This window comes from Enhydra lutris, unplaced genomic scaffold, assembly GCF_002288905.1.
Source record: "Enhydra lutris kenyoni isolate GAN:26980312 unplaced genomic scaffold, ASM228890v2 scaffoldscaffold17, whole genome shotgun sequence".
Lineage (NCBI taxonomy): Eukaryota > Metazoa > Chordata > Mammalia > Carnivora > Mustelidae > Enhydra > Enhydra lutris.
This window is the reverse complement of record NW_019154101.1, coordinates 45,487,795-45,507,695: the sequence shown is the minus strand read 5'-3', so window position 1 is coordinate 45,507,695 and position 19,901 is coordinate 45,487,795. Positions and strand designations below refer to the sequence as shown.

The following is a 19,901-nucleotide window of genomic DNA, read 5'->3' as shown; positions in this document are numbered from 1 at the left end:
TTTATTATCTGAGAAGGCTCCTACATGTCTCTATGATCAGTTTTTGGAGCTCAGAGATTATGAATCAATATAAACATTAGTATAAGGTACTTTTGATAGAATGATTCTGTTGGGAATCCTAGACACAGTATTCTATTACCCATATGCAATTGGTATCTAACTTGTTGCTTATTTTAAACATCTTATTTCTGTTCTTCTTTTACTATTTTGAAAAGTAAAGAGTGAGTCTCTATGTAGAATTACAGTATATGTCTTCTTGGTTTAGGTTACATGAATGGAATAGGAATTTTCTGTCTATATACTATGACCACCTTTAAGTTCTCTAGTAACAAATGTGACAAGGATTCTCTAGAATAGTGGGCTTCAAACTTTTTGATTGCATACACTTCTGTAAAAATAATTAAGCGTATATCCCAATACATATACATTAATTAAACATTTTAATTTTATTATATAGATAATAAAGATACTTATATAGATAAGTATATACTTATATAGATAAGTATGTAAGATATACTTATATAGATACTTATATAGATATTACTATGTTCAAGGCACTGAACATAAATTTTAACTTTTTCTATAAATTTTAACTAATTTTTCTTCATAACAACCTTATGAAATAGGTATTATTATTATCACCACTTTCCATAAAAAAACTGAGGCATAGGGAGATCAAATAACTTGTCCATGTTAATAGTAAGTAGCAGGATTTGGCAGTCTGGTTCTATGTTCATGCTGTTAATCCACTAATCTGCCTTTATAATAAATATAAAAAAACTGAAATAAATAATGCTAATATAATTCATACATTACAAAAACCATATAAAATGTAAAATAAGGCTAAGGTGAACAAAACAGTATTTTATAATGTCGGATTAATTATAAGAGGTGCATGTTATCTATGACTAGTTTTCACAATGAAGAATATATGCATGATAATGTCCATAGTTAAATAATTGTGAATGTAAAAGAATAATTTAAGTTGTTTCGGTAATTTTGAAATTTTGACCAACTCTTTGATCTAATTAGATCATCTTTGTTTTTATCGCATAATGTGAGCAATGAGGAACATATACCAGGAATAGAACTCTCCGTGCTGCCATTTTCTTATTCACTTATGGGTTTGTGTCATTAACATTATCTTTAACACATGACGTCTTTGTCAGAATATTTTAAAGTAATTTGTTGTTCTTGTGAAGGTTAGTTTAGATAAACTTGACAATATAATCTGCAAATCCTCCTAAACTGCTGTAAGGTAAACTGCTATAAGTTGTAACCTACTGAAATCAGAGAATGAATGCATGAGACACCACCATTTATTCTTCTGTGCCTAGATTATTTACTCTTTTTTCAGGATGTTTTGCTCACTGTATGACGTGGGGTCTCTGATACACTTACTGAGCAAGGATGCCAGTGATAATATCTGTATTAAATATAGACTCTTACCTTATTTTCTATTTTTAGAAAAAAATAGATACAGAAGTTCTAGTATTTTTCTTTACATATCTCCCAAGGTTGTCTTGTGCTTCTCCTGGGCGTATGCACACCTCTTCTTAGTTAGAAATCCTTGAAATGCAATTGAAGAAGTCACCTGAGTATAAGGACTTAAATATGAACTCTCCTGAACATAAATATTCAAATATGAGTAGAATACAAATATGATTACTATTACTGCTCAGAGAGGCAAAGGAGGGCTTGTAAACATGAAATGCAATTGAGTTGCAGCAGAAATTTGGTCTACAAATAAAAATAGGTATTGTTAATATACTAAAAAAGTGACAAAAATTTAAGTTGCATGAGTTCTTTCTGTTAAAATATTTCTTATAAATTTTTTTGGTTAGCCAGTTGCTTTACAGATATGTTTAATGCTTAATTTAAATCTTTTGGTTGAGACCTATAGGCACATTGTGGAGTTAACAAAACGGGATACACCCCATTGTTTCTATCTTTACACTGCTGATCTGGGATCTGCTACTTGATTCTATGCATTAATGAGCCATGAAATATTATTCTTCTGCTAATTTAACTCAGGGAGGCCATTGGGGATTTGTTTGAACAATTGAGAGAGGGAAGGAATGCTTAGCTTACAAATTAGATCACTGAAATACTGAGATTTTTCTTTGGGAAAAGAAAGTTGTGTGACCAAAAAAACTACTTCACAGTTTAGAAAAAGAATTTTCAGAAAGCTATAATATTGTTTACCCACTATTTAGAAACTTAAGGAAGACATCATGTTTTATAAAATAAAATGCTAATTTCTTGGTAAATTGCGTAGTCTTTATAGTTGTCCCTTTCTAAGCAATCTGGGACAAGAAACCTCACTGTAATAGTTTGATGTTTTTGACTAACCTAAGACCTTATTTTATCTTTTGTAGTTCAGGAAATTTAGCTCAAAGTAGTTAAAAGGCCTATCATTATCCAAATGTGAACATTTTCATAAGTTTGGATAAAACAACAATGAAAATATTAAATTTAAATTTAAATATAAGTAAATCAGTAATTTTAAGAAAAACTGTCCCTTGAATCTGAAGTGTTATTATATCCTCTATAATGCAAAGATATCTTTGATAGATGTCGGTCAATGCAGAATGAATGGCATAACTGAATAAATGAAATTCACAAGTTATACTGTTTTTATAAAATGTATTCATCCTCTGTTTTCACTAAATTAAAATTTTTCATTTCCAAGCAAAGAGCAAATGGCACAAATATTTTTTGAACATATAATTTGACTGTCTCATTCATTCTCACACATTTTTTTTACACAGAAATTACTTTTACTATGTAAGAATATATATATATATGTGTATATATATATATACACACACACACACACACATATATATATATATATATATATATATATATTTAAGACTTTATATATTTATTTGGCAGAGGGAGACATACCAAGAGAGGGAACATAAGCAGGGTGAGTGGGAGAGGGAGAAGCAGGCTTCCTGCTGAGCAAGGAGGCTGATGCAGGGCTCAGTCCCAGAAACCTGGGATCATGACCTGAGCCGAAGGTAGGCACCAATGACTGAGCCACCCAGATGCCCCTAGAATATTCCTTAATGAGCTGGCAATTATTCATGTGAAGGAGAGTTTAAAAAAAAAAAAAAGATTTATGACTGTATTAACCTTGTCCTTGATTAAAGATTTATGAATTCTACAAAAAATATTATTGCCTAGGGGCACCTGGGTGGCTCAGTGGATTAAGCCTCTGCCCTGGGCTCAGGTCATGATCCCAGGGTTCTGGGATCGAGCCCCGCATGGGGCTCTCTGCTCAGCAGGGAGCCTGCTCCCCGCCCCGCCCCCCCGCCTGCCTCTCTGCCTACTTGTGATCTCTCTGTCAAATAAATGAAATCTTTAAAAAAAAAATATTATTGCCTAGAGTAGGTTACTCTAGAAGTAGTAGTAGAGAAGATCCAAGAGGCTGTGAACTTAGATCTTCTCCCTGCTTGTCTGGCTGTTCCAGTTGGACCACAAGTCTTAGGTACAAGGATGAACATGGTTTCTTTGTTGAATTTAAGGCTTTACAACAGTTCAAATGCTCTTTCCTGCATTCATCAGTTCAAAGGCTTCATTAATTTGGTCAGAAGACAGATTATGAGTCACAAATTCATCAACTTTTACCTTTTTGGACATATATTCAGACACAAACTTTAGAACACTTCCCATACTCTTCCATCCTCCAAAGGCAGTGCCTTTCCACGTGTGGCCTGTTAACCAGCTAAATTGGGTGAGTGGTGATTTCTAGAGCTATTCCAGCGACAACAGTGACACCACAGCCTTTGTTGCAGGCCTGCAGTGCTCTTATGTCTTTCATGTTACCAATACACTAAAAGGAATAGTCCACTCCCCCCTCAGTCATTTCAGTGAGCATTTCCTGGATGTACAGAAGTCCTGGGAGTTAATACATTCAGAGGCTCCAAACTCCTTAGCCCTTGCAAATTAATCTTTATTGATGTCCACACCAATGATCCAGGACTCACCAGCCACCTTACTGCCCATGAGAGCCACCAACTCCTCCTAGGCTGAAGATGGCACAAGTAGAGCCAGGTTCCACCTTAGCGGTGTTCACAGCAGCACCATAACCGGTTGAAATGCCACAACACAGAAGGCAGACTATTCAAAGGTGCTAAAGGATCAATTTTAGCAACACAGTTATCAGCCACAACTGTATATTCAGGAAACTTGCTGCTTCCTATGTAACATAAATTGTCTTTCCTTTGCAAGTAAATCTGTTAGCACCATCTGGCATTAATTCTTTCCCCTGAGTAACTCTTATTTTCTGGCAAAGGTTTATTTAGGGTTTAGACAAAATTTTCATTCTCCACACTGTGGGACGTAAAGTGGGATGACAGTATCACCTACCTTCAGTTTAGTAACCCCTTTGCCAGCAGTTTTCATAATTCCAGCACCTTCATGTCCCAGGACCACTGGAGAACTCCCTTCAGGATCAGTCCCACTCAGGGTATAAGCATTGGTGTGGCAAACTGCAATGGCAATAATGTTAATTCGAACTTCAGGAGCCTTTGGGGGTGCCACCTCTACCTCCTTTATAGAGAGAGGCTTTCCTGCCTCCCAGGCAACTTTAGCCTTGTACTTGATAACCTGGCTGGCCATAGACTCAGACTCGGTCAGTGAGTAGGGGATATCTGGGGTGGGACCCCATTCTCACATAATTTTTAAAAATAATTCATGCTTGTGATGGGCACCTGGGTGGTTCAGTGGATTAAGCCACTGCCTTTGGCTCGGGTCATGATCTCAGGGTCCTGGGATCAAGTCCCGCATCGGGCTCTCTGCTCAGCGGGAAGCCTGCTTCTCTCTCTCTCTCTCTGCCTACTTGTGATCTCTCTCTAATAAATAAATAAAATCTTTAAAAAAAAACTTAAAAAAAATTCATGCTTGTGAAAAGTCAAATAACATAATAATGAGAAATTGCTGACTTCCGACTTTCCCTTCCAAATACTCTGTCAACTTTCCCAGAGGCAACAATTTTTATTCCTTTTGGTGGTTTCTTCTAGTATTTTCCTCCATATTATTCTGCTTATTTCCCATCAAGGTAGGTCTTTCTGAATTGGTATCTTACATTCTTTACCCACACTTTACTTTCCTGACCAACTATCATTCTGATGTAATAATATAATAAGTTGGGGGGCCAAAAGAAAAAAATTCACTTTTTACTTTATTATCAAGGTGAAAATGTTATTTACTACAAAGCCAAGTAGTAGTCTATAACTATTTCTTTCTCATAAACATTTTTCTTCATTGATAACAATTTTTTTTTTCTCTTGCATTAGTTTTCAGCATACCTACTATCAGTTTTCAAGGACTCTATCTAATGCTTATCAGTATTTATTTCCAAGCATTCAGCATTTCAAACAGTTTATCAATATCATGAACTTTTAGACTTCCCTCTGAGATCCTTCCATTTTACTTTTTCTATCTGGATCAGTTGTTTCTTTGGCCTAATGAATTACTATCATCCTAGGATCTCATTTTGCAGCTCTATCCTATGTTGACTTTACTGTTTGTTAGATTCTGTGTCTTCAGCTTTCTTTTCTTTTTCTTCTTTTATTTCATCTTTTTCTGAGGCACATCTCCCATGGCTTCCTAAATTTTATTTTAAAATTTTTATTATGTTCAGTTAGCCAGCTTCCTAAATTTTAAAATTTATTACCTATCCAAAATTTCATTTGCTTTCTCCTCACACTTGATTGATACTTTGATGGATGTAAGTGGTAACTATTCATCCTTTCTGATGGCTAATATTCCATTATGTGTGTAAACCACACCATCTTTATCCATTCATCTGTTGCTGGACATCTCAGCTCTTTTCACAGTTTGGCTATTTGTGGACATTGCTGCTATGACATTGGGGTGCAGGTGCCTCCTTGGATCACTACATATGTATCTTTGGGGTAAATACCTAGTAATGAAATTGCTGGGTCAAAAGGTAGCTCTATTTTCAACCTTTTTTTTTTTTTTTTTAAAGATTTTTATTTATTTATTTGACAGAGAGAGATCACAAGCAGGCAGAGAGGCAGGCAGAGAGAGAGAAAGGGAAGCAGGCTCCCTGCTGAGCAGAGAGCCCGATGCGGGGCTCGATCCCAGGACCCTGGGATCATGACCTGAGCCAAAGACAGAGGCTTAACCCACTGAGCCACCCAGGTACCCCTATTTTCAATCTTTTGAGGAACCTCCATGCTGTTTTCCAGAGTGGCTGTATCAGCTTGCATTCCCACCAGCAGTCTAAGAGGGTTCCCCCTTTTCTACGTCCTCGCCAAATCTGTTGTTTGCTGACTTGTTAATTTTAGCTATTCTGACGGGTGTGATATGATTTCTCATTATGGTTTTGATTTGTATTTCCCTAATGCCAAGTAATGTGGAGCATTTTTTCATGTGTCTGTTGTCCATTTGTATGTCTTCTTTAGAGAAATGTCTGTTCATGTGTTCTGCCCAGTTCTTGATTGGATTATTTGTTTGGGTGTTGAGTTTGATAAGTTTTTTATAGATTTTGCATACTAGCCTTTTATCTGACATGTCACTTGCAGATATCTTCTCCTATTCTGTCAGCCGTCTTTTGGGTTTGTTGACTGTTTACTTTGCTGTGTAAAAGCTAAAAGCTAAAAATAAAAATAAAAGATAAAAATCTTGATGAAGTCCCAAGAGTTCATTTTTGCATTTGTTTCCCTTGCCTTTGGAGACAAGAAGTTACTGTGGCCGAGGTCACAGAGGTTGCTGCTTGTGTTCTCCTCTAGGATTTTGATGTATTCCTGTCTCACATTTATGTCTTTCAGCCATTTGGAGTCTATTTTTGTGTATGGTGTAAGGAAGTGGTCCAGTTTCGTTCTTCTGCATATGGCTGTCCTATTTTCTCAGCATAACTTATTGAAGAGACTTTTTTCCATTGGATATTCTTTGCTGCTTTGTTGAAGATTTGTTGACCATAGCGTTGAGAGTCCATTTCTTTGTTCTCTGTTTTGTCCCATTGATCTATATGTCTGTTTTTGTGCCAGTACCATACTACTATCTTGATGATTACAGCTTTGTAATAGAGCTTGAAGTCTGGGATACTGATGCCACCAGCTTTGGTTTTCTTTTTCAACATTCCTTTGGCTATTTGCAGTCTTTTCTGGCTCCATACAAATTTTAGGATTATTTGTTCCAGCTCTGTGAGAGAAGTTGATGGTATTTTGATAGGGATTGAATTGAATGTGTCAATTGCTCTGGGTAGCATAGACATTTTAGCAGTATTTGCTCTTCTAATCCATGAGGATGGAATGCTTTTGCATTTCTTTGTGTTTTCCTCAATTTCTTTCATGAGTGTTTTATAATTTTCTGAATACAGATCCTTTGCTTCAATGGTTAGGTTTATTCTTCAGTATCTTATAGTTTTGTGTGCAATTGTAAATGGGATTGACTCCTTAATTTCTCTTTCTTCTGTCTCATTGTTAGTGTTTAGAAATGCAACTGATTTCTGTGCATTGATTTTAATCCTGCCATGTTGCTGAATTCCTGTATGAGTTCTAGCAATTTTGGGGTGGAATCTCTTGGGTTTTCCACAAAAAATATCATGTCATCTGCAAAGAGTGAGAGTTTGGCTTTTTCTTTGCCAATTTGAATACCTTTTATTAGTTTTTGTTGTGTGATTGCAAAGTCTAGGACTTCTAGTACTATGTTGAACAATAGTGGTTATAGTGGACATCCCTTGTGTGTTCCTGACTGAAAAACTGAGAACTTTTCTCTGTTGAGAATGATATTAGCTGTGGGCTTTTCATATATGACTTTTATGATATTGAGGTATGTTCCCTCTATCCTTACACTGTGAACAGTTTTAATCAGAAAGCATGCTGTGCTTTGTCAAATGCTTTTTCTGCATTTGAGAGAATCCTATGGTTGTCTTTTTTTTTTTATTAATGAGTGTATCCCATTGATTGACTTGAGGGTTATTGAACCACCCTTGCAATCCAGGAATAAATCCCACTTGGTTGTGGTGAATAATCCTTTTAATGTACTGTTGGATCTTGTGGTTTAGTATCTTGGTGAGAATTTTTGCATCCATATTCATCAGGGATATTGATCCGTAATTTTCCTTTTTGGCGGGTTCTTTGTCTGGTTTTGGGATCAAGGTAATGCTGGACTCATAAAAAGAGTTGGGAAGTTTTTCTTCCATTTCTATTTTTTGAAAAAGCTTCAGAAAAATAGGTATTAATTGTTCTTTAATTGTTTGGTACAATTCCCCTGGAAAGCCATCTGGCTCTGGACTTGAGTTTGTTGGGAGATTTTTGATTACTGCTTCAGTTTCCTTGCTGTTTATGAGTCTTTTAGCTTTTATATTTCTTTCTCCTTAGTTCTGGTAGTTTATACATCTCTAGGAATGCATCCATTTCTTCCAGATTGCCTAATTTGTTGGCATATAGCTGCTCATAATATGTTCTTATAGTCGTTTGTATTTCTTTGGTGTTGGTTGTGATCTCTCCTCTTTCATTCATGATTTTATTTATTTGGGTCCTTTCTCTTTCTTTTGGTTAAGTCTGGACAGGGGTTTATCAATCTTATTAATTCTTTCGAAGAACCAGCTCCTAGTTTCGTTGATTTGTCCTACTGTTCTTTTGGTTTCTATTTCATTGATTTCTGCTCTGATCTTTATGATTTCTCTTCTCTTGCTGGGTTTTGGCTTTCTTTGCTGTTCTTTCTCCAGCTCCTTTAGGTGTAGGGTTAGGTTGTGTATTTGAGACCTTTCTTCTTTCTTAAGAAAGGCTTGTATTGCTATATACTTTCCTCTTAGGATCACCTTTGCTGCATCCCAAAGATTTTGAAGTTTTGTTTTCATTTTCATGAATTTTTTAAATTCTTCTTTAATTTCCTGGTTGGCCCATTCATTCTTTAGTAGGATGCTCTTTAGCTTCCATGTATTTGAGTTCTTTCCAACTTTCCTTTTGTGATTGAGTTCAAGTTTCAAAGCATCATTCCTTGATACCAGTGTTTTGGTATCAGTTGAGACCTGATCTGTGACCCAGTATGTGATCTTTTCTGGAGAATGTTCCATGTGTTCTCAAGAAGAATGTGAATTCTGTTACTTTAGGATGGAATACTCTGAATTTATCAGTGAAGTCTGTCTGGTCCAGTGTGTCATTCAAAGCCTTCGTTTCCTTGTTGGTCTTCTGCTTAGATAATCTGTTCATTGCAGTAAGTGGAGTTTAACGTCCCCTACTGTTATTGTATTGTTATCAGTGTTTTGTTTAATTTTGTTATTAATTGGTTTATATAATTGGCTGCTCCCATGTTAGGGGTATAAGTATTTACAATTGTTAGATCTTCTTAGTGGATAGACCCTTTAATTATGAATATAGTATCCTTCCTCATCTTTTATTACCATTTTTGGTTTAAAAATTTAATTTGTCTGATATAAGGATTATCACCCCAGGTTTTGCTTGATATCCATTAGCATGTTAAATGGTTTTTCACCCCCTCACTTTCAATCTAGAGGTGTCTTTGGGTCCAAAATGAGTCTTTTGCAGACAACATACCAATGGGTCTTGCCTTTTTTTCCAGTATAATACCCTGTGTCTTTTGATTGGAGCATTAAGCCCATTTTCAGTCAGAGTTAATATTGAAAGATAAGAATTGAGTACCATTGTATTACCTGTAAAGTCACTGTTTCTGTATATTGTCTTTGTTCCTTTCCGGTCTATATTACTTTGGGGCTGCCTCTTCACTTAAAGGATCCCTTTTAATATTTCCTGAAGAGCTGTTTAGTGATCACAAATTCTTTTAGTTCCTGTTTTCCTGGAAGCTTTTCATCTCTCCTATTTTGAATGACATCCTTGCTGGATAAAGTATTCTTTGGCTACCTGTTTTTCTCATTTAGCACCCTGAATATGTCATGCCAGTCCTTTCTGGCTTGCCTGGGTTTCTGTGGATAGGGCTGCTGCCAGTCTAATGTTTCTACTTTTGTAGGTTACAGACCTCTTGTCCTGAGCTGCTTTCAGGATTTTCTCTTTATCTCTGAGATTTGCAAGTTTCATTATTATATGTCAAAGTGTTGACCTATTTGTATTAATTTTGAGGAGGGTTCTCTGTATCTGCTGGACTTGAATCCCTTCTTCTTTCCCCAGATTAGGGGAAGTTCTTTACTCTACATTGCTCTGGTGTACTTTCTGACCCCTCCTTCTTCTGGGGTCCCAATTATTCTTATATTGTTTTGTTTTATGGTATCACTTATTTCTTGAATTCTATAGTTATTTCTCTCTTTTTCTCAGCTTCTTTATTCTCCATCATTTTCTCTTCTATATCACTAATTCTCTCTTCTGTCTCTTTTATCCTAGCAGTTAGAGCTTCCATTTTTTATTACTTCTCTTTAATAGCCTTTTTGATTTTGATTTGATTAGATTTTGGTTCTTTTTTGTCTCCAGAAAGGGATTCTCTAGTGTCTTCTATACTTTTTTTCAAGCACAAGTCATATGTTTGTAATTGTTATTCTGAAGTCTAGTTCTGAGATCTTACTTACAGCCATACTGATTGCGTCCCTGGCAATAAATACTATCTCTTGTTCTCTTTTTTGAGGTACCTTTTTCCATCTTGTCATTTAATCCAGAGAATAATAGATGAATGAGAGAGCAAAATACTAAAATGGCAGCAACAACCCCAGAAAAATACACACTAAGAAAATCAGAAGAGAACCAAAAAAAAAAAAAAAAAAAGAATATAGTCCGAGAAGTGAACAGAACAATACAGTAGATCCTGTGTGTATTTTGGTTTGTTTGTTAGAAAAATAGATCCCAAAATTGTAAAGAAAGAAAAACTTATATATACATATATAAATAAAGTTGAATATAATGAATGGATAGCATATAACTGTAAAAATGAAATATTTTTTCATTTCAAGACACACAAAAAGAGAAGGAATATAAACAGACAAGTGAAGAGAACAGAGCAATACACTATATTATGAGTGTACTTTGGTCAGTTTGTTAGACGAAAACACATCCCAAAATTGTAAAGAAAATAAACATATATATATATATATATATATACACACAAAAATAAGATTAAATACATTGAAAGGATAGAATGTAAGTGTAAAGAAGAAAATTAAAAAAAGATTTTGACAAGAAAAAAAAAAAGGTGATCAGACAGGTGAAGAACAGATCCATACACTAGATTCTGGGTGTATTTTGGTCTGTTTGTTAGAAGAAACTGTGTCCCCAAAGTTGAAAGATAGAAAAGTTTATATAAATATACAAAAATAAAATTAAATATAATGAGTGGATAGAGTGTAGCTGTAAAAATGAAAATTCAGAGTTAAAAAAGAATTGATAAAATAATAAATTTGTTGAAAAAAGAAAGAAAAAAATTAAAATTAAAACGACTAAGGAATCATGGGGAAAAAAATCATGAATTCTATATACTATTTTTTCCTAGCACTGATGTTTTGTGGTACTCTAAGATCAGTAATCTTGGTCTTAGCCAGATGTTCTTGTTAATCTTCTGGGGGAAGGGCTTGTTGTACTGATTCCCCTGCATCTTTTTCCTGAGGGGAATTGCACTGCCCATGCCAGTGGGCCAGGCTGTGTACGCTGCTCCAGATTGTTCTCTGTGGCTTTTGTTCCCTGAAGGCTTTCTGTGCCACTTTAGAGGATGAGAGTGGAAATTGTGACCTCCCAATCTCCAGCTCCAGAGCAGAAAGCTCAGGGCCCCGGGCTTCATTGGGCCTTCAGGAAAAAGCAGTCAATCACTCCTATCTCCCTGGTCTCTTCCCGCAATGTGTGCTCACCCAGCCTGTGACCAAGGGTATCTATCTCAGGCACACAAACCCACTTGGAGTCTCCAAGCCCTGCAAACTCCACCTGCTCCACTCCTCCTGGGGGAGAGAGGGAGAGTCTTGTCCCATTTCTGCCCCTTGCTGGGCCCCTGCTCGTAGAGCAATTGACTGACCTTATGGTTGTTGGAGGTTTCTGGCAACCCCAAGCTGAAAGCCCACCCCTGGGCTGGCTGATTAGAGCCAGCTTCTCCTCTCCAATGCCTGGGAACTCTGCCACACTCAGTTACCCCTGGTCTTCCTGTGACCCTGGGGATCCTGAAGACCCTGGGGATCCCACCTATGAATCTGCCTCACTTCATCACCTGAGCGCCTTTCAGGCAGGGATATCCCTCATTGGAGTAGAATTCTAAAAGTTTTGATTTTGTGCTCTGCTGCTTATCACTTTGTGGTGCCGGCTTATGGAGGCTCCCTTCCCCCCTCCACCCGCAGTTTATCTTCCCATCTGTTGCCTCTGAGTCACTTGTCTGACCTCCTACCTTGCAGAAAGTTGGTCGCTTTCTGTTTGTAGAGTTGAAGCTATTCTTTTCTTAGATCTTCAGTTAAGTTTCCTGGTGTTCAGAACGATTTGATAGCTATCTAGCTGAATTCCTGGGGCCAGACGAAACTAAGGTCTCATACTCCTCCACCGTCTGGGACTATCTCACCTTGTACATTTCTTTAAACAATTCTTTTTTGATGAATTTCTCCCCTCCGCTTTTTTCTGTTCCATCTTTATGTAACTCCTATTATTCAGATATTAGATCTGATATAATAATCCTCTAAGTCTCTTTTCTCAATTACTTTCCAATCTTTTGTCTCATTTTAATTTTTTTTTTTGAGATTTCTTTTACTGTGTCTTTTAGATTGTTAATTGAATTTTTCCTGATTCTAAAATTTTAATTTCCAAGTGCTTTTTCTTATTTTGGGTCATTTCTTTTCAAAGTGTTTTCTTTTCTTTCTTTATTTTTTTTTTGTGGATATAATAATTTTTTTATCTTTCTGATAATATTAATAATAAATTTTTCTCTTAAAATTCTCTTTTAAGAAAATTTTGGCTTTTGTGGCCCTTCAATTTTCACTGTAGCCCAAGTTCTCTTTGTCCTGATTCTTCCTTCTCTTACTGTTGGCTGCATTTTTTGTGTCCTGCCAAGATCTGAATTCTCTGCTACAGTTAGGCTCCAGAGGCCATATCAATGAGAAGATTGTTTAAATCCCTCCTGGTTGAAATAGTCACTTCCTGATTGGTGTGTAAGCATATAATCCTCTAACTTGTAGCAAGAAGATGGACCCTAAGACTTATTGTCTGCTTCTACAAATCTAACAGATGCTCAGGGGAGAGTAGAGATTTTCATATTTAACTATTTCCTGGTGAATATTATATAGATTATATTGGCTCTTTCAAGTATCAATGTACTGTAACAGAATCATACTGGTAAAACTTCTCAATACCAGAATCTAGAGATTGGGAGTTTTAGATTTTTTAGCAGGTTAGTGGTAGAAATATTTTGAGAAGGATGGGAGTTTGTGTGTCATTTTATTTAATCATTTTATTAAACAGGTAGATAGCCTCACCCATTTGTAAGTAGGTAGAACCAGGGTTCAAGGGCTGGGCTTTTCTTCCTTATAGTGATAGGTGTGGGTGGTGTATGGGGAAATGTTCCATAAGAGAAGGAACAAAACATAGTACAACAAAAGGGACTATGGAAAAACCCAGTGAGCAGTTTCATTGTTGCCTAGCAGCAGTAATGACACTTCTAAGAAAGTCTAGTCCTTGGGCTTATAGCCTCTGGAAGAGTTACATGGTTACTACACTGAGAGGTAATTGAAAAGGCTATTTTAGAAAGAGGCCATTTTTATGTGTTCTTTTAGATACCTGACACAAAACGTAGGTTTAATAAATAGTACATAAAATGTTACCTCTAGGGAAAAATTACATTTTAGATCTCCATTTGCTCTGTCACAGAACAGAATGTGAACCAAAGACAAGGGAGATAAGGATTTATATAGCAGTCCCAACTGTACACTTAGCATGGTGCTGGATTATTAATGGTAAATGTCTTCTGTTTTGAGGGAAATCAAAACAGTCCTCTCAGAGATAATTTTAGACTTTTACCAATATTCTGTTTCAGCTCTTTAAGAGTGTATGCACTGGTATATGGATGATTATGGAGAATAAGAAAAAACTGAGGCTTAAAATACCAGAGGATTAGAGTTCAGTATCTTACGGGGTCATTAGTATCTAGAAGATTGTACATAAAATGATTCCCAGACATGAAACTTGTTCTTTTGTATAAGATGGAACACATCTGATGAGAAACAAACCCACCTATTATCTCTGGATGAATGTGGCTACATAATTTGTGGCGTATAGTGCAAAATGAAAATGCAGAGGCACTAGAAAGAGTCACAGCCCAGCCTTAAGCCAGGTTTGGGGTTCTTCTAACTGCAGGGCATTATGCAGCTGAATAGGTCTCATGTGCATGGAGCCAGCCCATCCTTTGGCTGTGTTTGCTCAGGATGCCAAGGAGGTATTCTAATTTTCCAGATATCTACCCAGCTTCCTTCCTCTTCTACTACTGATGTCTACAATTCTGTCTCCTCCCTGGTAAGATACAATTACCCCTAAATTATTGGTCACTATAGTCTCCATTGTTATGCATTTTGTAGATACAGTAGATTTGATATATGGCAGGATGAAAAGAATCAGAGATGGGAGAGAGATGAAGTATGGGAGGCCATGAAACTGCCAGGGCATGGCGTGAGAATCTGGAGTACCTGTGGCAAAGAGGTGCCCTACTGAAGGTGACATCCCTGAAATAGCCTATTAAGAATGGGTTGAAGAAAAAGTTTTTATGTTTCTCTGTTGTACATGAGATTTATATCAGGGTAATCTTTTATACATTGGGAAGATGGTGGTGGGCTAAACTAATCTTGGTGAGTTTGGATGTCTGTATGCTTGTGCTAGGGAGTGTTGAACTGGAGGGATTAAGGATACAAGGAACTATTCATTCCTCTAGCCTACAAATGCTGGGTTCTTTTTTTATGCCTCAGCAGATCCTGCAGCAGTTTACTCTCTTATGCCTAGAAACTTCAAAAATGGTTCCTGAGAAAAGTTTTCCTTATGATACACTTGCCGATTACCTCAAAGAAGAGGTTGGATTTTTTTTTTTTTTTTTTAGATTTTATTTATTTATTTGACAAAGAGATAGAGAGAGAGCACAAATAGGCGGAGGGAGAGGGAGAAGCAGGCTCTCTGCTGAGCAGGGAGCCGGATACAGGGCTCAATCCCAGGACCTAGGATCATGACCTGAGCCAAAAGCAGCCGCTTAACCAACTGAGCCACTCAGGTGCCCCGAGGTTGGATATTTTTAATGTGGAAAAACAGGAAACAATCTCAGCTTTCATAGTGAAACATCAACTATCCATATACCTGTGTGGTGCATAAATCATATTACTCTCTTTTATTAACATACAGAAGGGCTGGGTATCAATTACCTACTAACAGTATAATGCTGTATAACAAGCAACCAAAACCCCCTGTAGTTTACAATAAGCATTTCTTTAGCTCATAAATCTGTAGTGTTCCCTGGTGTGGGCTGGGCTTTGCAGGGCTTTCCCAGGTGTCTGTGGTTGGCTACACAAGGCAGTTAGGCAGCTCTTGTTCTTGGTTAGGTTTGCTCCCATGATGGGGCATTGGCAGGCTGTTGGTCGATTCTTGTTCCTTTGGAGGACTTGGCTTCACTCTATGTGTCTATTGTCCTCTGGTAAGCTAGCCTAGACATGTTTTCATGGCAACGGCAGAGGACAAGAGGCAGGCAGAGTCACAGAAATACTTTTTTCCAGCTTCTGTTTGCATCACATCTGTTAATCGCTCATTGCTCAAGCAAGTTGCAATACCTTGATAAGAAGATGGATTCTGACCTTTTAGGGAAGAGAACTGCAAGGATATATGGCAAAAGATGTTGATAAAGGGTGAAGTGAAGAATTGGAATTATTCATAGAATCAATTTACCATAGTTGGTAATCTGGATACTTACCAGTGACTCTAACAGTCCGTCAAAAGTCCTGTTAAGACTCTGGATATTTAGATTAAAAGGACATGCTAAGTTTCTGTTCCTCTATATTGCTTCAGCTTTACCATTGAATCAAGCTGGATTACTCAGAAAAACTTATACCTATATACCAGTTTTTAATTTATTGTCTTTCAGCCCCAAATCAACATTCCATGCCCTGCTATGTGACACTGGAACTGAACCCTGTTAATATTTCTACTCTGCCAGCTGGCTTGACATTAATCTTTGTTAATACATGGTGCTGCAGGGACCTCGTCAAGGTGATGGTGGCAGGAAGGCACTTCCCTTCCAAGTTCTGATTCTCATTTGTTTTTATTCATTGTGGAAGTCAGTGGATCAGTGTGCAGATGGCCCAGTGGGGCTCTCTTCAGTGGCCTTCATGGACCAGCTCCTGCCTCTCACCTGGCCCCTGTGTCAGTGGTAGCTATGGTTGCACCTTCTGGTAGCTATCTCCCTGCCTGGCTGGGACACTTATACAGATCAGATGGCAAATGCCCTCTGGCAAGTTTCTTCCCCTCTGACCATCTATTCCTGTGGTAGCTCTTGCCCTCTTCAAAGTCCTTAGTTTTTCATTGCTTGCATTCCCTTAGCCTAGTAGTTGCTTTTCTGCAAGTGCTGCTTCTGAATCCCTTAGAGCAGGGGTTGGCAAACTATGGCTAGTGGGCAAAATAAGGCACTAGCACTGTATACTTATCAAATTAATTAAAAATTCAGAATTTTGATACCTAATTATGGGAAAGTTGTAAGTAAGCAAGTATTCAAATGCAATGCTGGAATGAATGTACTAACTTTTGGGAAGTCAGTATGAATTATGTAACATATAATTATATATGCAATGTGTAATGAAACCCTTAAAATGCACACATACTTCTTAGCTCAAAAGTTTATAAAAGAATGGAAGATGTATAAAGACTTACATATAGCTGTGTTTATTATAGTTCTGCTTATAATAGCAAAAACTGGGAAAGCTTTAAATGTCCAACAGTTGAGACTGGCTGAGCAAATTATATCCATTATATCCATGAATTAGATTATATTCAGGTTGGAGAATAATATTTATTAACATGGAAAAATCATAATTGTATTTTCATTCTTGCATTTGTAACAATACATTTTAGAGGTTTAAAAGAAAGAATAATCAGTTGGGTTGGGTAGATTTTGATGTTTTCTTCCCTTTGTTCTTCTCAAGTTTTTCACATTAGATGTTTTTAAAGCTCCCTTTTTAAACCTTCTGCTACTGGGCCACTCATGTAAACCTGTCTTTCCTTATTGCTTACGAAGGCTTTTCACCTTCTCCAACTCGAGATGTGGTCTTTATTTAATATATTTTTATATCCACTGTACTGACCCTGGCCATAGAATCCCAGCTATCCTCTCCCTTGGTATTGGGTTATCATTAAATCATGATGTAAGTGTTTTGGGGAAGATGTTAAACCTGACTAGAGGCCAAGAACTCCCAAGAAGATGGAAAGTGATGCTTGCACACAAGCATTTTCAAATTGGGGATGAAGTTTCCTGACTCCTCTCATTTCTTCTGATAAAGATTCTACCTCTATCAAATAATATAAAATAGAGTTGTAGGGGTAGGGCTTGTGTGGGCAGGACCTGGGAAAATTGGGAAATATTATTTTATGAGAAGTGATTTCTTTCTTTCTTTCTTTCTTTCTTTCTTTCTTTCTTTCTTTCTTTCTTTCTTTCTTTCTTTTTTTTTAATGTGTATTGGCTCCAAGCCCAGCATGGAGCCCAATGTGGGGCTTGAACTCACGACTATGAGATCAAGACCTGTGCCAAGATTAAAAGTCAGACCCTCAACTGATTGAGCCACCAAGGTGCCCCAAGAAGTGATTTCTTGATATATATGTTTATCATGGTAAAAAAATACATACCTTGAGATTGACTGGTGGTGTCATTGCCTGTCTCATGAGGCCACAGTAGCATCAGGAGGACAATAACATCCCTTAGACATCATCATCTCAGTGACCACAGAGGTCACAACTACCAAGGGAGAGACCTAGTATGGGTGATGGTATGTACTATCTAAAGGAGGCTGGAAGATGCCCCTATACATGATAGAATTATTGATTTTTTCCTTCGTGTTTTAAATTTTTTTCTACAATAAATCAGTAGTATTTGTGCAAGTATTAATAAAAGTAATAAAAATTTATTTGGAATTAAAAGAGCCTCAATCCAAAGAAAAAACTTTGAGGTCAAATTTTATACTTTCTGATGTCTCCTTCTTCCTTCCATAAATCACAGTGCTTAAGTGGCTACCTTTTCCATCTACAGATAAGGACAGAGTTTATGAGTATGACAGGCAGAAAAAATATACAGTACTAAAAAATATTTTTTTTTATCTTTGACCCCTCAGGAACGCTGCATTGCACAATTCTAAGGGTCACTACTCACATGTCTTTGATGTGAATGATGCTCCATGGAATTGAAATGTAGAGTTGCTCTTCTCTCCCCTATATTTATTTACTTCTAAACTTACTTATTTATGTTGTTGAGAATAAGAAGCCCTAGAGGATATTCTAGATTGCTTCATAATTTAATGTGTTAAGTCAGTTTTTCAAAAAGATAAATTAACTTTGACACTTGACCTACTGTCCAAATAGAGCATTTTACTTCTCTGAACCATTTTCTAATTCTTGAAAAAAGGGTGATTTACTTGATATCTTACAAACTGAGACTTTGGGCGCTAAGCTAGGGAAGACTCATTAACATAATCAATTTAAAATTGTTTAAAATTGCTGGTATGTGTGGTGGGCTCTAATGTCTTCTAGGTCCTGGGTTAAATTCTTTAAACTGAAATTTTTGGTTAGATAGTTAACATATCTTTGCTCAGAGCAAGTATTTATTTAAGATACTCTGATGTTATATTTTTGCATTTCAAGTCCATGAAGTTTTTAGAGTGAAAATGTTGATGACTCTCTTATCAGAAAGTCATGACCTGTTCCAAGTCTGGGTCTTACTGATTGTAATTTTTTGGGTTCCATGTTGACTTTATTATATATAAAATGTACATAATAATACCTGCTCATATTAGTTTTCTATGGCTGTCATCACAAATTACCACGAACTTAATAGCTTAAAAACAAATTTATTATTTCACAGTTTTGTAGGTCAGAAATCTGCATAGGCCTCATGGGGCCAAAATCAAAATGAGAACAGGGCTTTATTCCATACTGGTGGCTCTAGGGGAGAATCTATTTCTTTATCTTTTCCAGCTTCCAGAAACTGCTCACATTTATTGACTTTTTTCCCTCATCCTTCACCTTCAAAGTTAGCACTGTAGCATCTCTCTAACCCTCATTCTTCTGCTTCCCTCTTTCTCTTTTATGGAACTTTGTGATTATATTGGGCCCAATGGAAAATCTAGGATAATCTTTCTAACTTAAGGCTAGGTGATTATCAACTTTACTTCCCTCTGCAACCTTAGTTCCCCTTTGCCTTGCATTCTAACAGATACACGTGTTCTGAGGATTAAGATGAGGACATTTCGGGAGGCCATTATTCTGCCTATCCACTGCTATACCCACCTTACTTGGTAGTTAAGAGAATAAGATATAAAAGCATTTTAACATTATCTATTACTATAATATAAAGGTCCATTTAAAATATTGGATGGATAAAATATTTTTATGTGTTTCAAGTTGAAATAAACTGAAAAAGTCATCCCCATCAACATTTGATATTACCAGTTTTTTTTTTGTTTTAATATTAACTAGTCAGTAGTTATCTTGTAACTCTGATTTGCATTTACTTAAGACTAATAAGAGTGAATGCCATTTTATGTGTTCACTGGCTATTTGTGTATCATATTGTAAAAGGTCAACTAAAACATTTTATCTATTTTTAAAAGGCTCCATTCTATCTGCACTGAGTTGTATGAATTTGCAGTGCATTTGTGTTATGGCAATTTACCTAAGCTGGAACTACTATTCCGAGGATTCCCTGCCCCGCATAGTTCTGATTACTGTAGACCACAGGAGGAAATTTGCACAGAATTTGGGATA

The 19,901-nt window shown here is 36.7% G+C and overlaps 1 pseudogene; it reads right to left on the bottom strand.

The window, feature by feature from the left end:
* Window positions 1–3,528: 3,528 nt before the first annotated feature.
* On the bottom strand, window positions 3,529–4,638 carry LOC111147492 (annotated as a pseudogene).
* Between the last annotated feature and the right edge of the window lie 15,263 nt (window positions 4,639–19,901).